Genomic DNA, 11,053 nt, shown 5'->3' with positions numbered 1-11,053 from the left:
ATGTGTGACGATATGCACAAAGGATTGTCAACCAGGGATGCTCACTCAAGCCTTTGGTATCCATAGTTTCTTTTCCTTCTTTTCTTTTCTTTCTTTTCTTTCATTTTTTCTTTTTCTTTCTTTCTTTTTTTTTTTTTTGAGACAGAGTCTTGCTCTGTGGTCCAGGTTGGAGTATAATGGCATGATCACAGCTCACTGCAGCCTGAAGTGATCCTCTCACCTCAGCCCCTCACCTCCACCTCCCAAGTAGCTGAGATCACAGGCGTGAGCCACCACATCTGTGTAATTTATATACATATATATGTATATAGATATAATATATATAATATTCTATATATAATTTTTTTGTAGAGATAGGGTTTTGCCATGTCACCCAGGCTACAGCCACCTACCTTGGCCTCCCAAAGTGCTCAGCTTGCCAGTGTGAGCCACCATGCCTGTCTCTCCAGAATTTTTATTGGGATTCAAATACATACTTTCCATGTGGCTGACCTTTAGTCTCCAGCTTCTCTCTGAGTTGAGCTAACATCTTTAGTGTCCACTTCCTCCAGACATTGGAATTGATACAGTGTTGTCTAAAGCCCCCATTATAGATCACTTTACTAGACTGTCTGGTGGAAAAAGCTCCCAGGAAAACAAGGACACTCTTACCAGACAGGACAGACATTCCAGGGGCCTAGAGATTACCACTTTATAGTCAAAGACAAAGAGCAGACTTATCTTTGCGTAGGGACAAATTCCTTACTACGTACAGCTTAAACAACACAAATGTAAAACATTTTATTGTTTTACAGTTCCATAGGTCAGAAGTATGACATGGGTCTCAATGGGCTAAAATCAAGGTATTGGTAGGATTGTGGTCTTTTTAGAGGCCCTAGGGGATGGTCTGTTTCCTGTCAATTCCAGTCCTTAGCAGAATTTGATTCCCATGGGTATGGGACTGAGATCCTTGTTTTCTGGCTGGCTGATACAGACTGCCAGTGTTTCCCTCGTTCCTCCACCTTCAAAGACAGCAAAGTCATGTTGAGCCCATCAATGCTTTAAATATCTCTTTCTTCTTCTGCCTCACCTTTCTGACCCAGACTGGAAAAATTCTCCAATTTTAAGGTCTGGGTTTGTATCAACTGGATAATCCAGGGTAATCTTTCCATCTCAGGATCCTTAATTTAATTATATCTGCACAATCTCTTTTGCCCTGTAGGAACATGTTTATAGATTCTGGCAATTTGGATGTGGATGCCTTTGGAGACCAATACTCTGCTTACCACAGATACCAAACCTGAATTTTAAAATAAAGTTCGATTGCCTTAATTCAAATGAAATTTATCATAATATCAGGATTCCTATATCAATCCATAATATCAGGATTCCTAAGCTTTACCAGGGCCAAATGGAGAAATAAGTCCAGGCAGGAAAGTTTTCATTACCCATCCTGTCTCCTACTTAAAAAGTTTCCTATTCTGAAGTAGAAAAAGCTGATGGTAATGACTTTGTTTTACTCTATCAATTCAACGTCCATATGTATTAGGTTTCATAATTGACAATTATCAAGAAGTGGTCATGTGCTCAGCACCTTTGACTTTTCCCACTAAATCACTTATCACCAGAATAAAAGATATTCAGATCTTCATTTTGTAGATCAGAAAACTGAATTTTAGGTGTATGCAGTACATTGTCTGCAGTCACACAGTGGGTAAATGGTATCGCAGGGATTTAAACATGGTTTTCTCTGACTCTAAGATGCTTCAAACTGCAAAAGGCCATCTCTCCAATTTTACATCTATACCTCTGATTTTAGATCTACAGTGTTGACCTTTCTATCTTTTTATGCATATAATTTACTTCTGCTTCAATTTCTGAGTACCTAGAAGCAGAAAATATGCATCTTGTCTATCTGTTGAGAAAATGTTAAGTGCACTTTAGATGTATATCCTGATTTTATAAAATATTATCTAATAGTATCTTGTTTGGGCAATAAAATTGCACAGTTAAGACATTTAAATAGGATTTAAAACCACAAAGTTTATTCTAATAAATATATATTAAGATATTGATATGTGTATATATAAAAAATAATTAATATATGTTAATCCCTAAATATCAACTCAGGTGAGATCCTAGAGTATCTGTGTACATTTTCCATTCAATCATCAATAATAAGAGGGTAGGTATTTTAATTTTTATTGTTTACCTTTGTAACTTGTATCTTTGCAATTGATTAATTTAAGGTAGTTCCCAGAGCAAAATTGAGGTAATTATTAGTATCAGTTATGAATAGTTAACAGATCATTCTCATTATTGAAGATTTTGATTTCAATCATTTTCACCTGGTCAATCTTTACGTGGCCAGATCTCATACTCTACCTGTAAGTAGCTTAGCATACTGTTTCTTTCTTTCTTTCTTTTCTTTCTTTTTTTTTTTTTTTTGAGACGGAGTTTCCCTCTGTCGCCCAGGCCGGAGTTCAGGGGCATAATCTCCGTTCACTTCAACCTCCGCCTCCTGGGTTCAAGAGATTCTCCTTTCTCAGCATCCCCAGTTGTTGGGATTATAGGCGCCTGCCACCATGCCCGGCTAATTTTTGTATTTTTAGTAGAGATGGGGTTTCACCATGATAGCCAGGCTGGTCTCAATCTCCTGACCTCGTGATCTGTCTGCCTCAGCCTCCCAAAGTGCTAGGATCACAGGCATGAGCCACTGCGGTGGCCTTAGCATACTGTTTGTTGACTTCTTCAGTCACTTGTCTGGACTCCTCCTGTGCTACGAAACGGGGCCAAATTGCTGATGTGCATCTATCTACACAAGAAATCTTTGCCTAGTGTTTCTAACTTTCTTTTTCCCTTCAAGGCCTTCCCTCACCTGGCCTCACTGACCCTCAGACCATTTTTGCCAGTGAAAAAGTTATATTCTCTTTTCAACAACATATAATACATAATGGATATTAACTCCTAAAGTCTCCCTACTCATGCAAAATAGAAAATCAGAGCCCATGTTCTTCTCCTGTGAAAGTGATCACTTGGGAATAGCAAAGAACTGTAGAAGTCTCCAAATCAAATCGTCTTTTTGGCTGGAGGACATCTGCTGCTTCTAACCACACCTTTGGAAAAGTAGGATCTCTCAGTAGGTCCTCCTGGTGGCAAGTTCTAAATCTGTATGTTTTGTTGGAACTCTCCCGTAAGGAATTGCTCTCTAAGCCTCATGGGTTGTAGGGAAAGTTTTGTCGTTTGTAGTTCTACTTCCTGAGTTTTTCTTTTTTTAAACTTTGAAGTCCCTGTAGAACCCTTTAGTGCTAGCTGTGATACCATGCAACTAATCCATGGATCCATTCTTGAAAGTTTCTTTTTAAAATTCCAGAGTGTCACAAGGAAGTAAACATGGCCATCTTAGCAGCTCATATTTATCTTCTCCCTTATTTCATTTCCACCTGTTGCTAGGGAGAGCTCAGATCTACTTATTCCCTGGCTGGGACGACTATTTGTTTCCTTATGTAACAAATATCATCTACCTCCTCTGCACCAGTCACTGTTCTAAGAATTGGGAAATACAGAATTTAACCAAAAAAGGAAAAAAAAAAAAAAAAGAAAAAAAAGCCTGCTTACATCAAACTTGTTTTCAAGTGGGAAAGAGACATATAAAATAAATACATAAAATACATAAGATGATAGATGGTAAATGAGAGCATTGTAGATTGGGTATGGGTGCATATTCTTCAGGCCCTCCTCATCCTGTCTCTTGGGAGAATGTCTGAATTCAAGTTATTGGGTATAGTGAACACTGCCAGTTGCTATCTGATATTCCTGCTCCCTTGTTTATTATTAATAGAATCCTGATTTTTCTCTGGGTAATCCCATACTTATTTCCCAGATTTCCTTGCAGCTAAAGGAGGCAATGCAATTCACTTCTAGCCGTGCAATATAGGCAAACATTCCTGGACTGGTTGTCCCTTCCCCAATCCCAGAGTCAAAGACTTTAGAGGAAAAGGCTCTCTATTTATTACCCTTCTGTCATATTACTATGGAAAATGCAGACAGAGTTCCTGGGGTTGCAGGGGTCACCTTTGCAATCAGAAGAAAAGCATATTCTAAGGATGGCAGAGCAGGAAAATGGAACCGAGAAGCCATACCCGCCTTAACTGCCTGCTTATCTGAACGCTACCACAGAGAACAGGCTCTGTCCACACTGTAGCTACAGTCGGACCAATTCTAAAGGCTGTAGCAGAATCCTAAGGGCTCCAATATGAAGAAGGCCCTCAGGAATTATGTAACCCTGCAACACTCTATTTTTTTATTAATCCTTCCTTGGTTTATTCATAGTAGTAAGGTTACAATTACATGCAGCATAACATAATCTTGAATGGCTCACTTCGGGAATTAATAACAGCCATACTTTCTCTTTAAAGAGATTTATCTTTAATCTACTTTTCTCTCAGGATCCAGACATATATATTCAAGTTGAGTCCTAGGACAATTCTAGTATCTTACATGGCAGCTATAAAAGTGGGCTACAATAGTGACTCTAATAGTGTGATTTATCTGTCGAGTTTCTTTCTTGCCAAACCAATACCTTCTAGAGAACCCAAAATGTTCAGAAGAGAGAATTTAAGAAAAAATGATATTGGAAATATTAGGCTTTAAGTAAACCATTAGAGCAAAATGCAAGGAGTGGCTGTTCCTCAAGCCCATATCAAAGCACTCACGCATCTGTGAAGCCTAGTTCCTAGTGTCTCTAGAATCTTTCTCCATTGCCACCAAACTGATTTATACTGTCTAATAAATATGTAGTATATTTGTATTTTTTGTGTCATTATATGCCCAATGGCAGAAATAGATTCTCTATAGTTTCTTACTAACAAACCAAAGCACCAATATTTTAAGAGATTATATTGTATAAGTGTATGTATTAATCTTTAGTTGACTGGGATAAAAACTCATCTAATTAGATTGGATGCAAGTAGCACACACAACACACATTGCTATCAAAGGAGCCTATTGTGTTTAACGTTCATGTATGCTAAACATTGCATTGTCAATTAATATACGGTTCCAATAGCAATGAGAAGGAACATTGCTTTTAGTTGCAAGCCTATTAGTAAAGTTAAAATACATCAGCAAAAGCTGTTGGATACCTGTGTGAGAAGATTAAGTTTATGGCAAAGTAACTGTTTAACATTTGCCATATCCTATTCAAATCTACATTCCAGAAGAGGTAAGTGAGCATTTTAAAGATCCTACTCAGGAATACAAACCTCAGAGGAGGCTCAAGCAGGCACTTCAATAGCACTGTGTAAATATGCACTAGCCTCTTGCCACTCAGAGTGTGGTCTAGAGACTAGGAGCATGGACATTATCATATACATTAGAAATGTAGAATTTCAGGTCCACAACCCAGACCTTATGAGTCTGTATTTTAACAAGATCCCCAGAGGATTCTGTAAACATTTAATTTGGGGCGCACTGTACTAGACAGTTTTTGATTAGCATAAGAGGTATTAGAAATCATACTTGCATTGGTGAAATGAGTAATGACCAAACATGACTGATTAAAAATATTGCAGCTTTTGATGTGGCACCACAAAAATCAATCTAGAACTCCTTTGGGTCTATTGCCCCAAACTTAACAGAAGATTTTGGCATCTTATCTAACTACAAGTTTAGCTGGACCTCCTGTCAATCTACTGTACCGTCCACATTTGCTTTGGAATAAAACTTTCATGAATGGTGCTTGTGATTGTTGATGATGACAAAGAATGAGGATGTCATATGAGTGCTTTTGTACTTGCCTGATAGTAAATGTTTGTATGTATTTATCAGTTTGTGTCTGAGTCTTCTTACATTATAACATTATAGCATGCCACCTGGTAGCAAGCACATTAATCATCGGGGGCTTTGACATTCACCAGAAAGAATCTTGTAGAAAGAGCAGATTAGTTTGGGACAGTTTATAACAGAGACTTGGAAGCTACATAAGCCTACAATTTCTCTTCACTTTTTTTTTAACTGGTGATCTTGGCATACAGACTTTTCTCATGGCTGAGACTATTTCATATTTGAAGCAAACCTCCAGTCCAGGTCAGATTAGACTATGAATAATGATTTTCTGTTCTGAATGCTGCTGACGGGATTAAAAGTTCATTTGTGAAAATGCAACCTGGCCTTGGATTGCTATGCATCTTCAAGAAATCATGTTAATTTCCAACAGATGACACAAATAACCTTGTGCACTTTATAGATTATTTCTGCAACACTCTCTTACTTTGTCATTCTCAGATGAGGGATCAACTCTGTGTCTTTACACATCTTTAATTTTATTTTAAAGTAGCAAAATAAAGCCTAACCTATGGCCTTCCTAAACCTCAAAGTGCGTTTCATTTGTTGACTGACTTGTTGGGTCCCAGTAGTTAAATCTATCCATAGTGTTCATGGTTTTCCGTAGAGAGAGTTGAGAAAATAAATCGTTGCTACTTTAATTGCAAAAGAGCTGATAGGCAGAGAAAAATCTGAAAGTTAAAGTCATTTTTTTAAAAGTGAGTACTGGAAGTAATTTTCTTGTAGGTTATGACGGCCCATTTCAAACAGGATACTGTACTGATAATTTAGCAAATAGTACTCTTAGAATCCCTGCTGCAGCCAGGGAGTTGAGAGAAATATTACCTTGGGAAGGCAGATCAACTTTAGGGTCCTGTCAGTATTTTCCTCCCTCAGATCAGGGTAGGAAATAGAAAGGGCTTCCTGAAGACAAATAAGATAGTAGTAGCTCTTAGGATAATGGGTGGATAACTCCATACCATCCCTTAAAGTTGGCAAAACAAGACCCTTTTTGCTTCCGCAATTGAAAAGGGAAATTGCACAGTTCTTGGAGTATGGACGGTTAAGGTCAGATTGCCCTAAGAGGTATGAGCTTCACAATTCAAGTGAGGGGTGTTGTTGATGTCAAGAGAGGTCACAAAGGACCACAGTGAGGACCAGTAAGGCATCTTCTAGGGTTGTCATGTTGCCTCCGTTGGACGATGGACACTGAGCTTTTAACTGCACTATGAAGAGGCATTGAGAACTGGTGAGAGTATGCAAAGTTAACTCCAGTGATCTCTCCTTTTGGTTGCGGAATCTTCTTCATCTTCACGCTTCTTAGTTCACACGTATTGTCTTCTACATTTGGCTTACTCATATTACATCATAGATCAAGATTTGAATGGTACAATTTTTATTTCTACCACTAATGCTAATGATTATCATAGTGCTCTAGGCTATACCTCTCCTTTTGAACTTTAACCCATATATTAGATTACATTTAGATACCACTGTAGGGCTTTGAACTCAAAATGCTAAGAATATTCATTTAATTAGTATTTATTGAAATTGTGCCATATATTAGGCACCGTGTAAATACTGGATTCGTTCTACTGCATCTTCCATCCTCAGACCCCGGTCTAGGTCTTCTTAAATCATCTTCAATCCGAGCACTAACATCCGTCCAACATCGAAGTCACAGAACATTGACGTCTTCCTCTTCCATATTTTCCCCGAGCTAATCATGTCACTATGTCCTGAAAATTCTACCTCCTAAACTTGTACCTCCAATCTACTTCAACCGGCTTATTACAGGCCTCCATTCTTCCTCACTTGGTTGATTGAAATAACCTGCAATAGTATATTTACCTCCAGTATGGACTTTTTCTAATTCAGTGATTTTCAAGCTGTTCATGCATAACATTCACCTAGAGCAATATGAAAAATGAAAATCTCTAGTCATCATCTCAAACTAAGTCAGAGACGCTGAAAGTTGAAGTCAATTTTTTTGAAGCAAGCACTGGAAGTAATTCTCCCATAGGATATGAAAGTCTACATTTGGGAGAGTCTGTGTCATCATTGATAGGGTCATCTTTCTCAAAGGCAAATGTTATTCCATTCATACCTTATATGACATCTTCTGTAAATTTCTTAAGAGGCTTCACTTTTTCTTTTCCCTTTTTTTTCCTTTTCTCTTCTTATCTTTTATAGTAAACAAATACTTTTTGTCTTGTCCCTGCCAAATCCATGAGCCTTATTATTTTTCCCTCTTACTCTCTGTTCTGTTCTCTTACACTCTAAACCACTATTCTCAAATTTTGCTCTGCATTGGAATCACCTAAGGAACTTTAAAAATTACTGACGATTGGATCCTACCTTAGAAATTCTGATTTAATTGGTATGGGATACTGGCTAAGCCATGGAATTTTTAAAGCTCCCTAGGTGATTCTAATATGCAGCAAACTTTGAGAGTCACTCCTCTCTATATAAGTATTTTTTCAAATTGTATGTATATTGGAATTACCTGTTGAATTTTAAAAACTACTTATTCCTATGCCCTAACTCCAGATATTGTGTTTTAATTTGTCTTGAGGTGTGCTCTGATTATTGAAAATATTAAAGGTTTCTCAGGTGATTTCAAGTTGCCAAAGAGTTTGGGAGCCAGGCAGCCAGGCTATACACCATGTCACCATGGTGAAGTATTTTTATTGTCTAAGTACCGCAAAATCCATTACCATTCGGTTACTTCATTTAAGCTGTGTGTTTTCTGTCAGGATGGTTTAGGTATTGTTTCATTTCTCAGGATCTGTTATTTTCTGTTTCTTTTCTTTTCTTTTTTTTTTTCATATGACTCTGCCTTACCCAGTCACAGTTAACTGGACTAAGTGGACCTCTGACTTAAGCTAGCAAATTCTTCTGTGAAATTTGAAATTTGAATGCAGGGATTGAATTAGTTAGCAATGGTGAGTCCAGATGTAAAATGAATATATTCAGGACTGGAGTTGGTGCCAAAGCACGCCAATGAGTTTTGTGGACCAAACTTACCAGGAAGCAGAGAAAGGAAAGATACTAGAAAAATCAGGACAGTGGAGTAGGTGTGCAAACAGAATTAGATTTAGCTCCTGGGGTCCATGTGAGTAGTGGGAGAGTAGATAATAGCATTCAGTTTTCTATGAGGTTCTCTCTACTTGCTACAGGGCCACCTGGATTCACCTCTACCTTTCCAATAACTTCCTTCTTGTTGGGATTTGTTTAAGTGAATTTTTGTTTCTTGCAGGCAAGAGATTACCAAACAGAATGCTGAGGTAACTTCTACTCCTTCCCTTCCTTCGGCTAAATTTTACACAGCATTTAAGATCTTCTAATGGATTTTAAATTTCATTGATTTCTGCTCTTATCTTTATTGTATCTTCCTTCTGCTTACTGTGGGTTTATTTTGCTCTTGTTTTTTTGCTACGTTTTTGAGGTAGCTTAGATTATTTATGTGAAACTTTTCTTTTCCAATGTATTTGTTTACTACTACAAATTTCCCTTTTAGCACTGCTTTATCTGTTTCCCACAAATTGTAGTAACATGTATGTGTATGTTATGTATGTATATGTGTAGGTCGTGATATGTATGTTAATTCAGCTCAGTGTAGATTTTTATTTATCTTAAGTCTTCTTCTTTGACCCATGAATCACCTACAAGTGTGTTGTTTAGCTCCCAACTATTTGAAGGTTTTCCTATCTTTCTGTTATTGATTTCTAGTTTGACTCATTGTAGTCAGAGAATGCACTCCATATGGTTTCAATTCTTTTAAATTTTTAGGTTTATTTTACTGCCCAGGATGTGCTAAGGGCTTGTAAAAGTAACAAGTATTCTACTGTTGCTGGGTGAAGAGTCCTGTAAATGTTAATTAGATACTTTGTGGTGTTGTGGAGTTGATATGCTTTAAGATTTTCTATACAGTCATTGTAGCAATTACTGAAAAAGGGATGTTGAAGTATTTCACCATGACTATGAATTTGTCTATTTCTCCTTTTAGTTCTTTTTGTTATCACTTTGCTCCTTTTACAGTTTGGTTGTTTGCTGCATACATGTTTAGGATTGCTATATTGTCTTAGTATATTATATCATTATGAACTGTCCTCCTCTGTTTCTGGTAATTTTTGTTTATTTGATGTTAATATAACCACTCCTGCTTTACTTTAATTACTTTTCACATGATGTATCTTTTTACATTTATTTCTATTTTACCTACTTATATTGTTATATTTGAAGTGAGCTTTTTGTAGACAAAATACAATTGAGTCAGGTTTTAAATCCACTCTGTCAAACTCAATGTAGAAATCTTTTAATTCATCTATTTAGACCACATACATGTCATGTAATTATTGACATACTAGAGCTTGTCTGCCATTTTACTTTTTGTTTCTTTTTTCCTTTTCGTTTAATTCTGCATCATTCCTTGAGTTATTTGACCATTTTTTAAAATTTCATTTTGGTTGGGCGCATTGGCTCACACCTGTAATCTCAGCACTTTAGGAGGCTGAGGTGGGTGAATCATCTGAGGTTAGGAGTTCCAAATCAGCCTGGCCAACGTGGTGAAATCCTGTCTCTATTAAAAATACAAAAATTAGCTGGGTGTGGTGGCAGGCACCTGTAATCCCAGCTACTCGGGAGGCTGCGGCAGGAGAATAGCTTGATGCTAGGAGGTGGAGGTTGCAGTGAGCCGAGATCGTGTCATTGCACTCCGGCCTGGGCGATAAGAGTGAAACTCCATCTCAAAATAATAATAATAATTTCATTTTGTTTTAACTATAGTTTTTACAAATATCTTTGAGATATAATTCACATACCATAAAACTTATCACTTAAAAGTTTATAATTCAATGGTTTTAGTATATTTACAATGTTTTGCACCACTATCTAATTCTAGAATGTTTTAATCATGTTCAAAAGAAATTGCACACCCATTATCAGTCACTTCCATTTTTCCCTCAATCTAGCACCTGGCAACCTCTAATCTGTTTTCTCTCTGTATGGATTGGCCTATTTTGGGTTTTTGTACAGATAAAATTATATAATATATGCCCATCTGACTGTGAGTGATTTTATTTAACATAATGTTTTCAAAGTTCTAAGCTGTAGTATGAATTAGCCCGTCATTCATTTTTTAGGGATGAATAATATTACATTACATGGATATGCCACATTTTATTTATCACTTCATCAGTTGATACACATTTATGTTGTTCCCAGTTTGAGGCTATGATGAAAAACGCTG

The sequence above is a fragment of the Mandrillus leucophaeus genome, unplaced genomic scaffold (assembly GCF_000951045.1).
Source record: "Mandrillus leucophaeus isolate KB7577 unplaced genomic scaffold, Mleu.le_1.0 Scaffold356, whole genome shotgun sequence".
NCBI classification, from domain to species: Eukaryota; Metazoa; Chordata; class Mammalia; order Primates; family Cercopithecidae; genus Mandrillus; species Mandrillus leucophaeus.
The sequence above is the reverse complement of the archived record's forward strand: the minus strand, read 5'-3'. Positions refer to the sequence as shown.